Below are 19,578 nucleotides of genomic sequence, written 5' to 3' on the forward strand. Positions count from 1 at the left end.
GAGGCCTACATCAACCGAGCATCTTTACTTCAGAATGAATCCACCAATGAACAGCTGCAGATTCACTACAAGGTGCACCGTCAGTTGAACTATATATGATCAAATGCACAGTATCCAGTAGGGCTGAGCGGTATTTCAAATAGATTTGTGATGATTTTAGTGGAGTTTTGAAGAATCAGTAGAATTTAATTGGAAAATTGCTTTATTTACTCAAAAAGCTTACTAATAAGCATTTATTAACTATCTTGTAAGCTGTTAATTAATAAACTTTTATTAATAAATAGCTTACAATACAGTTCTTATATTTTTATAATAGTGTATATATATATATATATATATACACACACACACACATACAGTATCTCTCTCTCTCTATATATATATATATATATATATATACGTATATATATACGTATATGATATATATTATTATTATAATTTAGATAATATAACATTTATTTAAATGATTATATTATTATTATTATTTATTTATTTATTTCAGACCCTTAGGTCTATATCACAAAAGTAAAAGTAAAAATAAGATTACATATAAACATACAAACAATGTATGTGTCACAGTTATGGACTGTTTTTTGTGTTTTCTCCCTCTGTGCCCATATTTGGTTATGTTCCTGTTCTCGTTTTGTCATTATTAGTTGATCCTCCTCACCTGTCTGTCCCTTGTTAGCACCCATATATAAGTTGTATTCAGTTCAGTGTTTGTTTGTCCGGTCTCGTCTGTATTACCCTTATGTGGATTATTAAAGACTGTTTACCTTCATCCGCTTCTTCTTCGTGCTTCTCTCCCGCACCACACCATGACAGAAGACTGGACCCAGAAAAGCATAGTGGCGTGTTCCCCTCGTTTTATTTTCTGTTTTGAAAGTTTTTCTTTTCTTGTCATGAATGACCCGGTCTGCTTCCTCATGCTGGAGCAGAGGAACCTTTCCGTCGAGGATCATACGAGACTATTCGTGGAAATCGCCAACCTTACCCACTACCCGGACTACTGCCTCTGCACTTTCTACAAGACCAGCCTGAATGACGAGTGCAGAGCGCGGTTGTCCATAGATGGTCCTCGGGGGAATTTCGCCACTTTTGTGGAGTGGGTGCAGGTGTCCTGTGGATCGCCGTTGACTGTGGACATCGCGGACGATGACACCAGGTGCCAAAGCCTGAGCCCACCACAGACGGAGAGCCAGAGCCCGCCGCGACTGACGAGCCATCGCCAAAGAGAGTGACAGAGCTGAGGATAGCCCTGGAGCCAGAGCCATATGACGACTGACCAGGTGCGAGAGCCGGCAACTGAGCATGCGCCGGTGGATGAAGCAAGGAAGCACAAAGGCCTGGTGAAGAGCTACGCCCACTGCACCACCACTGAGGGTGAGCTGCAGCAAGATTCTGGGGATTTAATAAACTTTGATTTGGATTTATATGTAGACATGCCCATTCTTCCCCCGCCATTTTATGAACTATCTATCTGTCCTGTTGCGACCACGGAGGTCTTTCCCCTGTCTGCTGTGCTCCCGATGTTGGAAGTTGCAATCTGGTGTATGTCGGCAGCACACACCATCCCTGAAAACCCTGGCACTCACAAATCACCCACCACCCTCCCTCACCTGCCTCCTCCTATCACCTCAGTACTGCCATCTTCTGCCCCTTTGCCGCTTCTGCCTGCCTCTGGCTCCGCCTTGGTCACCTCGTTCCTCTGTCGCTCCGGCTCCACCGCGGCCTTCCGGATCCCCACCTCCGCCATCTGCTCCGCCTTGGCCCTCTGGATCCTCCCTGTTGCCCTGGCTCATTGGCTCTCCGTCTTTGGCTCCTCCTCAACCTGCTCCACGGTGCACGCACCACACCGTGACAGTATGTTTGTATGTAATCTTATTTTTACAACAAATACTATTTTAAAAACATACAAACTTGAATTCCAATGCTTCCAGTACGAGGAATACCTTGTGTCACTTAATGTGGGATCATTTAAGACCATTATGATTGTATTTCTTGAATCGCATAATCGACACACAAAACTTATACATATAATTCCCTGACACAGCATGCAAAGTAGGAACATCACTAGATACAAATATTTGGCTTGCACTTATCCACCTTGGGAGCTTAAAGGGGTCATGTGATGCTTTTTTAAAGATCATTATTTTGTGTATTTGGTGTAACAGAATATGTTGACATGCTTTAATGTTCAAAAAACACATTATTTTTCAAATACTGTACATTATTGTAGGTCCTCTATGCCCCGCCTCTCTCAAACGCTTCGTTTTCTACAAAGTCCCTCCTTCCGACAAGCGCAGTCTGCTCTGATTGGCCAGCTGACCCAGTGCATTGTGATTGGCCGAACACCGCAAGCACTCGTCGGAAATGTAACGCCTCTTACCATAATCGCGAGCTTCATCTTTCAAAATAAATGTAAAGACAGTAAATAATGTTAAAGTTCAAGCCCGAAAGGGGAACAGAGTCGCGTGACAGACACAGTGATGATGCAGTACACAAGCCGCGGTTAAGACAGCTGACTCTGTGATGTGACCCTCTCTCTCTCTCTCTCTCTCTTTCACACACACACGCACGCGCACACGATGCGCAAAACTCCGCATTTTAACGGTCAATAGCAAATATTTAAACTAATAACAAAACAGTAGCTGATTCAGAAGCGCCAGATTGTCATAGCAAAGTCAGAATTACCTCCTCTCCTAGGTTCACTAAACGGTCGTCCATAGAATGCATTGCTGTTCTGTTGTAAGTGATCCAAATAAAGTGCTTTTGCTTTCGCACTTAAACACACAGCGTCTCCCTGACATGGTTGCTTCAACACTAACTGCGGTTACTGACACCATGCCTTCTTTCTTTGCGTGCACATTTGCGGCATTATGCTAATATTTCCACATAGTGAGGTAGATATGTGGGGGCGTGTTAGAACGAGCCGTTTTAGGGGGGCGTGGCAGAGTCTTAACTTTGATAAAGAATATCTCTTTGGTTTTGAGACTTTAGTCTTTGCAACTTCAGGGATCTTATCTATGCACAATCAGCTTGTAACACTCCAAAGAGAAAGGAAAACTTGAAATCGCATCATATGACCCCTTTAAGCAAAAATCTCCAGTCATGGCATTCATACATTTATAAGTGCATTTTATAGGCTACGAGTGCGCGGCAGTTCGCACCGGCACACCAAGGAAAAGCACGCAAGAGAGTCATTTTGAAACACCAAGACAAATAAAATATTGACTTGAAGCAATACTTTCTTTACTGAGGTGAATATCTCTGTTCTGAGACAGTCAGACAGTAATATACAGCCTAGAATGCACGCAAAGTGCGCTCCCTCATATAATCACTAAAAGCTGTCACTCACTTCAGTTCATCGCGATCTCACGACGTTCCGTTAATAATCTCTCTACACGGCACAATGAATCTCTTGTTTACATCGTATCTACACTTTGTTATAATGAGAGGAATCCCGAGCTTGCAGAACTCAGCAAACTCTGCATTTTGAGCGGTGAGTGGATTCTAACTTAAACACTTCTGGTCATTGCGTTCAAGAAATTAACATATCTGTGATTGGCTATTGTTCAACGCTGCAAATATGTTTCTGCAATATCAGATGGGGCCCTCTGATTCCCCGGGGCCCTAAGCAGCTTCTTACCTCGCTTATTGGTTAAGTCTGCCCCTGCCAGTACCATAGAGGTCTGGTCTTTATTTTCCTCAAAACAATTGGTCCCCCCAATGTTCTAGTGTAGACATTATTATGGCCTTGTTTGGTATAAATAAAAATAAACTTGGTTAAAAGAATCACCAGCGTAGAAACAATGATCCAGAGAAAGAGAACCAAGAGGGACGTTTTTTACTATTCAGTAAAGAAAAAAAGTTTATTTTGTTGCGAAAGTTAATGATATTCTATGGTTCGCTATAGGCTGCCCACGAAAGCATGATATTGCTCTTTTTTCAGTGTCAAGTCAAGTCAAGTCACTTTTATTTATATAGCGCTTTTAACAATACAGATGTGTCAAAGCAACTGAACAGCATTAATTAGGAAAATAGTGTGTCAATAATGCAAAATGACAATAGTAAACACTAATTTTTCAGTTAAAGACAGTTCATCATTGAATTCAGTGATGTCTTCATTCAGCTCAGTTCAGTTTAAATAGTATCTTTGCAATCATTTGCAATCAAGTCAACAATATCGCTGGAAATGAAGTGTCCCCAAATAAGCAAGCCAGAGGCGACAGCGGCAAGGAACCAAAACTCCATCGGTGACAGAATGGAGAAAAAACCTTGGGAGAAACCAGGCTCAGTCGGGGGGCCAGTTCTCCTCTGACCAGACAAAACCAGCAGTTCAATTTCAGGCTAGCAAAGTCACATATATCTACAGTCTAAATTTCTAGACTGTATCCCCACCCTCCACAAAAAAATAAATAAAAAATTGCCCACTCAGGATATCTGCCAGTCCACCCTTCTATAGCGCTTAAGAACCGGGCCTGCATTAACCTAATAAATGTATTTTTGAAATGAATAGATTTATGTTGATTCTAAGCTATTTTAATAAATGCATTTTGAAAATATTATTTAAATAGAATAAAAAAGATATATAAATAGTTCATCCCAATCTATGCCATGATTTTGTGAAGTGCAGAAATGGCATTGGTGTGCACCTGTGGCTGTAGTGTTCTCTCTGCTTCTGCTTTCTGCCCAAACTCAGTTTTCCTCAGTACTGGCAGCCCTGAAAACCATCCAGCACAAGATACATAAAGAATGGACTGATTTAAAGAACTAATCAAATCTGAACATACTTTTCATGAAGGTCTTATTTTGGTAAATACCTGGGAGTTTAAATCCAATCATGCCTTTGTTTGCCTGCGATCTGAAGTCTGTGGGAGCAGAGGTTCGGCCGAGGCTCTGAAGAGCAGCTTTCTGGGGTCTTTGGGAGGCCGGACTAGTGGATTCTTCACAGCAATTCTAGACTTCTGAACGCTGAAGTCTAAAGATGAGTCCTCGAAAGCCTAAGGATAAACTGCCCTTTAAGGTTTAGGTTCAGCTCGTTGGTAGGACGACATTTTAATATTTCAAATTCTGCATTTTCCTCAACAAAATATTCTATATTACCTGTAGGATTAGATCAAACTTTCCTTCTGTCTTCACCTCTGGAAGGCCTTTGCTCACGTGATCAAATCCTCTTTTCATGCCAGGTCTGCTGACTTCCATCAAGTCCTCATGACTTCTCAACACTGTTTCTCCAACGATGGACTTCTGCATCTGCTCATGACGTCCATCAGCTTCAGTGCTTTCACCCTCTGGTGAACTAATATGTTCTTCACTACTGTCTATTGTCTCAGCTAGTAACGTCCGTTCTTCTTCCAGGACAGAAGCATCTGCTGACACACACCGTGCAGGTACTTGATGTTCTGCATCGCCAGGTTCTTCTGCTGAAAGTCCTACCAAAGGTTCTGTTTTTTGCACTAAGTTACATTCTGTTTCTATCATTTCCTTCAAGACTTGATTTGTTATTTCTTCTACATGCTCTAAAGCGGTCTCTGATTCGCCCTGCAGATCTAGAGGTTCCTCCAGAAGCTCTGTTGGGCTCAAAGACCTCGCTGATACGGGTTTGACATCTGCTTGGTCCTCTGAAACATGCTCTGCAGTTCCAGTGGTTTCAGACGTGCTTGGATTTCCCTGTGTTTCACTGAAAGTGTTCATGGTTCCTTGAGATGATTTGCATTGTCCTTCTGTGAACTCAAGAAGCTCGTGTGGCTGTAAAGGGACATTTCTGATGACAGGTGATCGACTTTCTGTCTCAAAGGCTTCTGCTTCCTCGTCTTCTGAACTGATCTGTGTTTCAATTGTTTCAACAATCAGTTCAGTTCTGAATTCAACATGTTCTTTGAGCGAGAGCTCGGTTTTGTCTGTTTGCTGACTTTCTGATTGGATTAGAGTTTCAGTGTCGTGTTCGGTCTCGGCTGCTTTCTCCGAGCGCTCAGAGTCTCTTTCAGCTCGCTCTTCTGCAGGAGTTTGGGGATCGTGTAGCTTAGTTTGGATCTCCTCAAAACATTTACAGTTTACTTCTCTAAATTACACAGGCTTTGTGTCTAAACCTAGTGAACTATCTCAAAAGACGGCATTAGGCATGCGCCTGCACCACTGTTACACATGCAGCATTTTTGGACATCACAAGAGAAACCAGCTTTTTTTTATGTTTGTGCGCAAAAACCTGCTGTCTGGAAAGAAATCTCACTAGGTTTTAAAACACAGCCATAGTTTTCTGGTGTGTGCTGCACCTCCAACTTCCCTCAAGATATTTCAACATGTTAAAGCGTAGCAGATTATGAGATTATGAGATTAGCCAGATATTGCTTGTTTATGGTAGAAAACTAAATCACTTGAAGTGTTGGCTCAATAAAAAGGCTTATTTTGCACGTCTGAATGCGCATAAGTGTTGTGGTTTGACATGTATCTAAGTGAGCTTAGTGCCTCTGGACAAAATGAGTCACTGTGGCTCGCGCTGTCTGACTTTCTCACATACTTGTGTTTTTTTTTAAACAAACACACATGACAGCTTTAAAGAGTTTATTTGATTAACATTGATGACATGTAATTCAAAAGAGTGAAGCGAATACTATAATATTGTGTTTCATGCATCATATGATTAGCAGTAAAAGAAAAAAAAAAACGTTATTTTTTTAAGAAAAATAAATAGAACAGCAAAACTTAAGTATAAAGTTTCTCGTGGGTGTCCAGAGGAGATGTAGATTTCTAAAGAACTGTGAGCCATCAAGATGCTGCTTCCTCTGCAGGCTCTGCAAAACACAAAAGTGAGAAGTACACTTCATCTTCTAATCTAGGTCACTTACTGTACTCAAATCTCATGTGAGTGTACATAATTATCAACATATTAGTCAACAGTATTATATTTTAAGGAAACAGGCTGTACACATTAAGCAAAGAACTGTTTTACAAGGAAACACTATTTGAGTCTTTCTGTTTCCAAATTTCATGTTTAATTTACTTTCCGTTTTATTAGTGAAATTTACTATAAATTTTTTTCTACATTACATTTTTTTCAGTGTATTTAGTATTTATACAAAATTGGATTTTGAATATCATTATTATTATTATCTAGTGAATTACTAATTTTACACATGCAGAAATACCTCAACATCACATTATTTACCTGTCCAGGTGAGGTACGGAGGCAGTCTCAGTGCAGCATGGGTAATTTCCACAGTAACTCTCAGACGCCCTCTCTTCTCCTTCCTCAGTCTCACAATGTTTATATAGGACGGATCCTCCTCCTCCTCTTCCTCCATACGCTCATTACGCTGTTTGTCCTCTCCTACTGATTTCATTCCATCCACACGTTCATTCATCTTTTCACATTCTGCATTACAGTCCACACTAGGCGCCCTGATTCCTGTAGAATAAGCCCAAGGGTTGTTCTCATTATTAGATGTTGTGTTATATTCAGTCTGCTCTTCATCGTATGGCATACGTACTGCGCACATGTCCTGCTCTCTCCTGTCCTCCTGTAGATCTCAGCAGAACACAGACGCTCTTGAGCTCGGCTTTGCCCTCACTGTCTTCTCTCTCTGTCTCTCTTGACAAAAGCTTGGAGACGGTTGTGCCACCAGCAGTCCAGAGAACTTCAGCCGAGGGTTTTCCTCCAGAGAGAAGAACGGAGAATATTCCCACTCCATCTCTGCTCCAGCGAACCGACAGAGAAGGAGGGATGGAGGGAGCGACTGAGAAACACGACAAGAAAGACTGCATCAAAAGAGCACAAATCCATAACTCTCTATGATATTATGGTCCCTAGATATGGTTTGGCTTGCTAATTTTTGATCAACTTCCTCTGTTTTTAACATCCATGAGTAGAAAGTCTGATTATTATAAAGTTACGAGCACACAGACACATGATGGGCATAACCTTCGCAAGTCATAATAGACTAAACAACGCAAGTAGTCTCTGACCAGACATAAATCAATGTACCTCTACATAGTAGGATATGCATTTATGTTTCTTTGTTAAATTAGAAGCATCCTTGTGTCTTTCTTGGTAATGATGGAGAGTTAAATATTTATAGACTACTGTACTAATGTTTGGGGTCAGTACAATTTTTGAAAGAATGAATAGTTTTATTCAGCACGGATTTATAAAATTGATAAAAAATGACAGTAAAGACACTTATAATGTTAATTTTCTATAATGTTACTATTTTCAATTTTTGTCTATTTTAAATAAATGCTATTTCAATATTATAATATGTTCTCTTATTAATATTATAAATGCAGTTCTTTTGTATTACATATTTCTATACATCAAGCCTAATATATTTGCACAAATTTTAAGCAGCAAAAACTTGTTTTCAACATTGATAATAATCAGAAATGTTTCTTGAGCAGCAAATCAGCATATTAGAATGATTTCTGAAGATCATGTGACACTGAAGACTGGAGTAATGATGCTGAAAATACAGCTGCGCATCACAGAAATACATTACAGTTTAACAGAGATTCACACAGAAAACAGCTGTTTTAGATTGTAATAGTATTTCACAGTTTTTACTGTATTTTTGATCAAATAAATGCAGGCTTGGTGAGCAGAAGAGACTTCTTAAAAACAAATATATACCGATATGAGTGTTTCTCCAGACTCTGTCGATGGGCTTCAGCAGGGAGCAGTGCTTCACTCTGCAGACGATCTCAGCTCCCCTCGCCGTCTCTCGCAGATCTTTAAGTAAGGCTTTTGCTCGAAAGGTCCTGGGCAGAGTTTGCAAAGGGCCCCAGAGCTCAGCTCCGTCTGTGATTTCCCGTTCGCTGTCCTCTCGCTCCTCACTCTCATTCGCTTTCACACGCAGCCATCCCACAGAGATGTCAGGAGGATAGAAACCTGTGACGTCGCAGGCGAGGCTCTCCGGCCGCTCCTCAGAGGAGATGATCTCTGAAACCGAGGGCTGTTTTATGAACCCTACGAAACAATAAAGTCAGTTATCTGATCAAAGATGTTTTGTTAATGAATTTCCAGCCTATATTTGGCTGCTTACTGCATATTGTGCTGTATTATATAATGTATACTACCTTTAGTCAGTACGTGAAAGTCAAGTCAGATTTATTTAAATAGCACTTTTCACAATTTACTTTGTTTCACAGCAGCCTTACAGAATATCATGATCTTAATATTTACAAAAATGTAATATCTTACAGTCATATTCACTGTAAAAAATCAAAAGTTGAGAAAACGTAAAAGTTTTAGGCAACCAACTTTCAGGAGATTTTTGAGTTTAATTTTGAATTTAATGTTTTTTTTTAGGCGATGAGATACACATGATTTTAATGATAGGTGTATGGATTTTCACTCTAGTTTAAAAACAGAGGAATATCTGCAGACTGATAAAGCCTCAGTTTTGAGGGTTTTGCAAATCACCCAACAAAATAAAAGTCATAAAGTGAGTGGGAGAGTTTTGAGGATTTGTGCAGTGTGGAAAAAAATCTATTATTGTACCCATTCCTGAAAAGATCAAGGCATGACAAATGAACAATTTCTTTAACAACATTATTAATGAATTGTTTTGAGAGAATGATTAAACCTTGGATTATAGAGTAGTTAGTTAATTGATCCGCTACAGTTTGCTTATAGGAGTATTGGGAGTGTGGAGAATGCCCCTCTGACACTCTTAAATTTCATTTACAAACATGTGGATACTGAGGCCGGTTTCATAAAAGATGCTAAGAAAAGAGACTTACGTTCACGTAATATCACTAATTTGATCCAGGCTCAATGAGTCGAGATAATTTGATGTGCACATGTGCTCTTTAGCAGCCCTTAATGTCGATCATGTATCAAATCGATCCACCATGACAAACAGCGTATAAATTTGTGAGGTTTAAAGCCGTGGTTCTCAAAGTATGGTACTCAGGCTCCCTCTAGTTCTACGCAGAGGAATCACTAAATTAAATATAAATTAATGTTAAAACTAGTGCTGTCAAACGATTAATCGCATCCAAAATAAACGTTTTTGTTTACATAATATATGTATGTGTACTGTGTATATTTATTATGTATATATAAATACATACAAAATATATTTTGAAAATATTTACATACAGTATATTTACATGTATATATTTATATTCATATAATTTATATTATATATAAAAATAATTAATATATAAACAACATATTTTTCATAAATATGTACATGCATGTATGTGTATTTATATATACATAAAAAATATACACAGTATACACACATACATTATGTGAAAAAAAAATATTTTGGAAGCGATTAATCGTTTGACAGCACTAGTTAAAACACAATACATTTGAATTTAATCTTTATTTGAGTGAAGTTTTTTACATTTAAGTACAGTACAGCTTTTATTAAATTTTTTGGTACAACACATTTTAATTTAATCATTTTTTAAAGTTTTTTATTTACCTGTTTGTAAGCACTGTCCAGTGTTAATGTTCAAACTGTGTATTTACAATGTTAAAGTGGCTGAGAACAATAAATATTCTTATTAGAAATAAAACTGCCTCGTTTTTGAGCTGTGCAGAGCTGTAGCTGAATAGTTAGGCCTACTGCGCTACTGTATTTTAATGTCGGTCATTATGGTGGTACTCAGAGCCAAATGTTTTCTGAGGTGGTCCTCGGTATAAAAGTTTGAGAACCACTGGTTTAGTGCATTTGAATAATTAAATAATAGTTTGATAGTTTGCTATAGAGTTCAACAATCGAGTTCCAGAAGTAAAACCTGATTTTATTAAGATAACCTTTAAAGACTGACCTACTGTGAGCTCTGAGGTTGTTAATCGATGGTATATGCCTCTGTTGAAACACTCAGTCCACAGTATTTCAACTTATTTTTTTAAAGAATTGTGTTTAACAGCATAACTCCTGGTAAAAACTACATTACCCATGATTCTGCAAAAACATCTCCACCAATCAGAGAGTCGTAGTGAGCAAACTGCTCCAAAAGAGCTTGCAGTGATTGTTTACCTACATAAAGCACAACAAATTATGTATTTAATCTAAATTATTGTTTTTAATCCAATTATATTATTCGCAGCACTTCATTCAGCACTCTCTATTCTATTTCTTCTCTATACTTGTTTTCTATTATTGATTATATATATAAAAAAACTTGACCTTCTAACACTAGCACTCTCCATTTGTTTTTCAATTCTATCTACTTGTTTTCTTTTTATTTATTATAAAACAAATAATAATAAATTAACCCTTTAACATTAGCTCTCTCAATTCTATTTCAATTCCATCTACTTTTTATTCTTTATTTATTATTCAAAAAATATTGCTACTTGTACTATAAGTACTTATATCACAGCACTTATATATTGTTGCTTTCTTGTTGGTTTGATTGCTTCTATTATAAGTCATTCCTAAATAATTAAATGTAAATGTAAATGTCATGGGATTGCAGTTCGTTCCCTCAATAAAGCTGTTAAGTTCACAGTCTTCTACCTTTGTCTTTTTGTCCAATTTTCAAATACTTTTTTTGCTTCAAATCAAAGTTTGTAATGTTGTGATTCGCCTAGTAGCTTGTTTGGTTCATTGCTTATAACATTCTAATGAAGACTTTTTAAAAATCTCTATGGGAAAAGTGAATGTAAAAATACCTCCAGCACCAAGACCACTAATGCACTCCATTCTAAACACTGTCTTTATCTGATTCACAGGAGCTCAGTTATGTCACCTCTAGTCTGGCGTGTGAGGGGCTGTTTGAGGGCCGTGTGGTGGACGGTGACCCACACCCGGGTCTCTCCTCGCTCCAGCTCTGCGGCGGGTAGCCTGCACTGGCTCAGGGCCGAGAAGAAGCCTGCAGCGTCCGGCCGAGGGGCAGCCAGCGCCTGCGGGACAGACACGGGGCTCAGCTCGCCGCCCTCACAGAACCAGCGGAAGGTGATGATGTCCGGATGAAAGCCAGAGGCCTGAGCCGTCATGGTCACAACGCCTGGGGAGAGAAAACCTCCTGTAATGACGCGTTTACATAATTTGCACTATTTTAATGTGTGCACTGTTTGTCATACTGCACCTCCTTCCTCATTCGGCTCTGAGAACTGGATCTCTGAAACTTCAGGTGGTGCTACAAAACAAAAAAACAACAACACTGACTTGTAAACATGATGAAATGAAATAGATCGAAACATGCATCTTACTTTACATGCTAAAGGAGAACAAAAATCTAGAAACAGGAACCAGCAGGTGCAGCCAATAGGCTCACCAAACCTCACCTCAGCATGTCTGGGTCGTGTTTCACTCGAAAATCTAGACGCTAGAAAAACAAATGATGCTTTGCTTATGAAAATGTAGGTTATTTTAGGACCGTAAATGTTTTAAAATCAGGTTCTCACAGCTAGTGCAAAACAAACAAACAACATTTTATGAAATGTAATAATTATATTTTGCTTAAATATTTTCAGACGTTTTTATTAAATCCAATTCTCGTAATTGTAATGTAAAAAAAAAAAGCACCACAATATTTTATTATATTAAAAAAAAAAATTGCTTTATGAAAATTAAGTTTATTTAGGATACATTTCTCATAACTGTGATGCAAAACAAAAAATGTTTCATTAAATATATTACAGTTTTGTATAAATATTTATAATATTTTTATTTATTATATTGCCTTTAATTTATGAAAGTACCTTCAGAATAGTAAGAGTTACAAAACAAAAACCTTCTCAATGGTATGTGTGTCTAAAATTGTGATTGTCATGAGAACGATATATCTAATGCAAAAATTGTAATTGTGATAATACTAATAATATTATAATATTTTTCTTTACGCAAAACATAATTTCTTTCCATTTTTCGGTTTGGAGTGATATGAGATCCGGACATATTTTCAAGAAATTCTCCTATTAGCTTCACAGGAGAAAAGCCAGCTGTAGATAATTCATCATAAGCGAACTCTGACCTAGAATAGTAAACTTGTCGGACACTCTCTCGGCCACAGCCTTGTCTTTGCCCTTATACGAGATGTGGCATTTGAAGATTGCACCCTTGTGAATTGACAGGTTGGGTATAAATGTGACGGAGGAGAACAGCTGCTTCATGGAGCAGGAGGACAAGCGTGGCGACATCTGAGTGTGTAGCTTGTAATATCCTGAGACAGCAGCAGAGGGCAGCAGAGAGCTTTTCTCCGACACCACAGACACAGAGAGCTGCGAGGAGTGTAGGCTGCCAAGCAAAAAGGACTGTATTTTTTCTCTGTGAGAGAGACAGGGTGAGAAAGAGAGAGGTGAGAAAGTCAGAAAGGGTGAAACATACACATTTATGATAATACTGGTTAATAATTTGCATAAGTTAAGAAAGAGCCCATGTGCAAAACCACCACTTTCATATCTACTAGATCTGTAACTTTAAGATCATTTGCATTTGTCCCTTTGACTTCATGAAAATAGTGCAGAAACAATGCATTTAATGTAAATTTCAAACATCAATAAAGTAGTAGAACTAGTTGCATAACTAGTCATTCATTAGTTCCGTCACTAGTGTGTGTCGACTAGTTCTGAATCACATATTGCACTTGCCCAAAATTGCCCACAATCAATTTATGCGTCATTAGATTTGCATAATAAACTGTAATGGCCAAAAGGTTGGCCTACAGTCGACTAGTAAAGGGTGAAGATCAATGATTGACTGATGATGACTATTAATTATTATTATTGACTTATGATTGGCATTAGTTGGCTGATACCTCTGTATGCAGTGTCTGTGATGTGAAGATCATTGAGAAACCATGTGGTCTGTACTCTCTCTGCCAACCTGCCTTCCACACTGATGGTGACTCTGCCTTTCTTACCCACAACCACCCTGGGGGGCAGAACGATCGCTGAGACGTTCAGAGACTTCAGCTTCTCTGAGGAAAAGAGATGTGAGAGTGTCAGCATTTCCATTCAGCTGTTCATTCAATATTCATAATCATTAGCAGCTGCCCTGAGCTGTGACATTAAAGACAGTTCACCCAAAAACAAAAACTCTGCCATCATTTACTCACCCTCAGGTTGTGTCAAATGTGTATGAGCTTCTTTCTTCTGTTGAAAATAAAAGTAGATCATCTGAAGAATGTGGCTAACCAGACAGTTGCTGGTAGCCATTGACTTCCATAGTAAGAAAAAAAAAACACTATGGAAAACAATGGGGACCAGAAACTGCTTGGTTTCCAACATTCTTCAATATGTTTGTTTGTTTGTTTGTTTGTGTGTGTGTGTGTGTGTGTGTGTGTGTGAAGAAAGAAATTCATACAGGTTTGGAACAACTAGACGGTAAGTTAATGCTTAAAAATGTCTATAATTTTAAAAGATTTGCAATTTTTTTTTTGTTGCTTTCTATAAATGTTTTTTCATCAGGTTCTTCTGAATACACACCAATGGAGAAAGATGCTTTCTGTCCCAGAATCATACAGTTATTACAGCATCTACCACCAGGGCTATCACTAGCAGGGCCATGCTAACTTGATAGAAGAAAAACTTGAAGCAAAACTTGATTCATCGCTTATATATAGAGTGACGAGTCACATTTACAGCTCAGGTGATTGGCTCAAATGTTTTGGAACAGCAAATATGGATGCATTTACATCACATTCTTTCAGGGATGAAACGACTCCCATTGAGATGAATGGGGCTGCTAATGGAGAGCCTTCTGCTTGTATCTTAAGTCATTGGTGTGTTACCAGATTTACCATCCCTTCTCTTCCAAGAAAATCCCAAGCAGAGCAAAAAAACCAGCGTGAGTGAAATGATCATCATTGCTACCGAAGCCTTGGCTGACTTATTCAGACCTGGGTTTTGCACTGAAAGAAATGAAAGCAGTAAAAGTAATAAGAACTTTTTCTCCACCTCCAGCTATATACCTGTTTCTACACTATTTCACACACTTTACATTTAATCCAGTTAAAACACAACACTAGTCATTGTAGACCAGGGGAGTCCAGTTGTGCTCCTGGAGGGTTTAGCTCTAGTTCTGATTAAACACACTTGAACCAAGTGTACCCTTCACAATCCTTCATTGCGAAGGGCTGTTTGAGGCGGCCAGTTTTACACACTTCGGTTTGGAACAACCATTCAATATGATGGCCAAGACTGTTCCCACTCTAAAGTGCCCTACAGAGGCAGATTTGTCCTGTTTGCAATGCAGTGAAGGTCTTCCAGATCACTAGAAACCTCCGGCCAGGTGTGTTGGAACTAAACTCTACAGGAAAGTGGCCTTCCAGGAGCAGGATTGGAGACCTTTGAAGTAGACTCTTTCATTTAAGCACCCAATTGAGTCTGTTCTCAATGCTGATTGGATCATAAAGCACAATAAACCTGTTAATCTTGGCATAGTTTAGCATTATATGTGACCCTGGACCACAAAACCATCTGAGGGTGCAAAAAAATCTAAATATTGAGAAAATCATCTTTAAAGTTGTTGAAAATCTGGAATCTGAGGGTGCAAAAAAATCTAAATATTGAGAAAATCATCTTTAAAGTTGTTCAAATTAAGTTCTTAGCAATCCATATTACTAATGAAAAATTAAGTTTTGATATTTACGGTAGGAAATTTACAAAATATATTCATGGAACATGATCTTTACTTAATATCCTAATGATTTTTGACATAAAAGAAAAATGGATAATTTTGACCCACATACAATGTATTGATGGCTATTGCTACAATATACCCATTTTACTTATGACTGGTTTTGTGGTCACATATTTGAATAAAGAATACTGTAAATAAGAAGTGAAGTCATATGTCCCATACCTCGTGGGTCAACAGCGGTTAGGTCGAGAGTTCCATTGGCAGGTTCTTGCACATTGGGCTGCTGGGCCACACACTGCACCTCTCCTCCTCTGCTCCTCTCCTCCGCACTCAGGGTGAGATACTGATGTCTCCCGTACATTCCTTCCTCATTCTGGATGGACAAAGGACGGTTGGGAAGAACCTTTCCATTCTGGATCCAGAGAATGGACACGTTGTCAGGGTAGAATCCGCTGAGTTCGCAGGAGAGGGTGAGCGGAGAGGAGTGGGAAGCGGAGGGAACAGCAGAGAGAGAGACATTTGGGAGAACTAGACAGAGAGAGCCAAGATTTGACCTGCAGAGCTGGATAAAGTGTAGACTGGTTTAGAAAAGCAGAACAACGATAAACCAGTGGAAGCGGTGACTTCTTTACCTGGGTATGCTATCTAATTTATAAGAGACATCAAATAAGAAACACCAAGTGTCAAGTGTCGATATAAATGTAGGCCTTTGCCAGGAATATCTATTCGGTGGCAATGCATTCCCAAATTCTTAGACACACACATTTATACATGTCACACATGCAAGATTTGTCAAGCATGAGAAAAACAAATGGTTAGTTTTTCTTCATGTACACACTGGTTTTCGGTAATCAAGATCGGGAAGCAACAGCACATTTTTCCACTTGGGCGAGCAATTTGCGGACAGCTTTCCTTACATGTGAAATCATGCTAAGAAACCTATGAGTATGCAGAACAATGATGATACAACTGTTGTGAATCTGCTCACCTGAATCCCTCCATAATTAACACAAATTCACAGAAATTTACCGTCGTTTGGCAAATAAATAATTTATGGACAGTTACACACGTATTCCCAACATTTTATTATGTGAGCCATATGTTGCCCTCAAATGACAAGGGAATAGTAATGTTAATATTTAGTCAGTTCCCTGAACTCATTCTCTTAAAAGGCTTGATTTGCAGAGCATTCACAGCTTAAATGGACTGCACATCCCTAGCATAAACTATCCATAACATATCCTGGTAGTTTTGCCCCAATTTAGCAAACTGACAACATCAAGGAGGCATCTGCAACTGAAGCCTTTTGTGAGGCAAACTCTACAGCATGTGCACAAGTTGCACAGTTCCACAAAATACTTGGGACATTTGTGCCATCTTGCAACTGACGAAGCGTTGACGAATGCGTTGTGAAATGCATGCAGCTAATGTGAATAATATCTAGCCGTAAGATGTGAATATCTTTCTGAATACCTGTTCTGAATACCTGTGATGTGCGGCGTGAACTCCTCTAGGATGGGCTTCACCAGGGCTGTGTGCTGCACCTCACAGCCAAAGCTCGTGTTCTGGTCAAAGATCTGAGGGATGAAGGTCAGCCAGCTGACCGCGTCGTACAGCCCGTCCTCTGTGCGCTTCACCTGCAGCTTTTGGGGTTCTTGGATTTTGTTTCCCGCTCTTGTCCAGGTAAACGCCCAACATTCAACCACAGTTTTTCTTTTCAAAACTACTTCAGGTAAGATGATGGAGACCAGTGGAGGAACTGTGAGATATTTAGAAAGTGACTCTAAGGTTAAGTTTGTTTGTCTGTGGGATATGTATTGTATTTATATATATGTGAATAAGTTGAACATTGGTCCTCTGTTTTTCAAAAGTTATGCCCGGTTCAGACTACACAATTTTAGCCCGATTTTGACCCGATTTACTTGACATAGGGTGTCGTGGGGATTCGTAAACAACAATGGGCATCGGAACGTAAGATTCCATCGTTTCAGCACGTGTAGTGTGTCATAGTGGGCGACAATCGATTCCGCGTCTGCGATGCTTCACGATATCACGACAGAAAGACTAGCATGTTTAATTTTTTTCCCCCATCATCCACGACGAGTTCTGTCACATTGGTGAGGTTGAACAATAGCAGCACAGAAGCGCTTTCATACACCGGTTTCAAACATGGCAAAACGAAAGAGAGATGATGGTGCTGCTAGGTGGAATTATGAGATGGAGGAAAGGTTTGTGGAGCTGTGGCAGCAGTACTCCTGCCTGTATGATGTGTCATCGAGGGACTACCACGACAGAACAAAGAAAGAAAAATGCTGGGGAACTATAGCGGAAGTGCTTCAGCAATGTTTACACTCTTGTTTTCAGAAGTCAGTCGCTAGTTCCGCCTTCTCGATGACATCACGCGCGTCGTTAAAGACGGCACGCGATGAATGGTTGGGAAGCAACGTGTAGTCTGACATGTTTCTTGCCCACGACACGACAAGATTTTAGGAGTCAAAATCGTGTAATCTGACACAGTGACTATCGTGACCGACAAAAATATTGTGTAGTCTGAAACCGGCATTAGACTCACCTAACATTGTCAGAGTCACATCTGTAGAGTAATTGGTTTCATTGTAGCTCACCCTGCACTCGTACACCCCCTGCTGGTCTGGAGTGGCATTGTAAACAGTCAGTGGGAAGGAGCCAATGAAGGAGGCAGTGGTGTTCAAGAAGAAGCCTGGTTGAGTGTGGTTCCTTGAGGCAATGACTAAACCGCTGAAGGACCAGGTGATGTTCAAGAGTGAATCATCAGCTAGAGGCGGCAATGTAAAGGAGCAGTTGAGGACAGCCGAGGAGCCCGGAGACACAGAGACATCTGCAGAGGAGCCTGAGAATATCAGAACAATATGAAAGGACCAAAAACGAGAGCAGTCGCTCAAAGCCTGTGCTTGATTTAGATGATGGTTGAATGTACCTCTATAACAGAATCTTAAAGGTTGTCCGATTATATTGATTAATTTACCAGATGCTTTTATCAAAAGTGACAAATGAGCAATACAACAAGAAAAGCACTTGAATTCAGGGGGCTATAACTTTATTAAGTGTACTGCAGTTGTTTTGGATAATACTCATCTTCTATATAATACTTAACTAGGCGTACTGCTAGACCTCTGACTATGTATGATATTATTATTTCCAAGACGAGATAACACACAAAAATGTACAAATGTCACAAGACCAAATTCAACATCCAAATCTTGCCTAAACCTTTCTTTGCTTTGGTCATTTGAGTTAAAGTGTTCTCTGCTGTGTTTCTGATTAAAAATGTCATTCTCTATTGACAGAGTGCATTAAAAATAAATATTCACAGTAAAAACTATGAAAAATGATTTAATTAATAGTAAAAAGAGTCAATTTTAATAGATAATATTAATAACAATAATGAGTCAGTGATAATTGTTGATTAATTTATTCAATAACTCAGATAATGAATATTTTGGGCATTGGAATGATGTATACTTGAGAAATAAACACTCCATCAGTGCGATGGATGAACATGTACAATTCTGGATTAAAAATATGAAACACATAGTTATTGTTTCTCCATATTCAGGGTTTGATTTTCTACAAAGCATTAAAATATTCCGTTTCAGGAGCAAGTAAACAACAGCTCAGGTACCCAGTTTTGTATTTTGTACAACAGACATCAATTTTACTGACTGTAACACTGTTTTAAAGTGCCATTTATTTACTCTCAGTATAATTTATTATCTGGGAGACTGACAACACACATTTTGCCAGCATTGGCTTTGAATCCTCAGTGTTTCGTTCTGGTTTATTTCTGGTATTCACATGAACAGACATACAACTTTAAATTCAAATATAATAATCCAGTAATGACCATATTAGCAAAGCCTTAAAAGAACCTTAACTTAAAACAATACATTTAAAGAGAAAAATGTGTTATTGCTGTAATGAGATGCATGGGCTAGTACTTACCTGGCTTTATTAGGCTCAACAACCATAAATAGAACAGGACTTTACACTTCAT

At 39.0% G+C, this 19,578-nt stretch overlaps 1 pseudogene; it reads right to left on the reverse strand.

The window, feature by feature from the left end:
• Nucleotides 1–6,723: 6,723 nt before the first annotated feature.
• LOC107754880 (uncharacterized) lies at nucleotides 6,724–19,578 on the reverse strand (annotated as a pseudogene).

The sequence above is a fragment of the Sinocyclocheilus rhinocerous genome, unplaced genomic scaffold (assembly GCF_001515625.1).
Source record: "Sinocyclocheilus rhinocerous isolate Xijiao unplaced genomic scaffold, SAMN03320098_v1.1 scaffold2066, whole genome shotgun sequence".
In the NCBI taxonomy this organism is placed as follows: Eukaryota; Metazoa; Chordata; class Actinopteri; order Cypriniformes; family Cyprinidae; genus Sinocyclocheilus; species Sinocyclocheilus rhinocerous.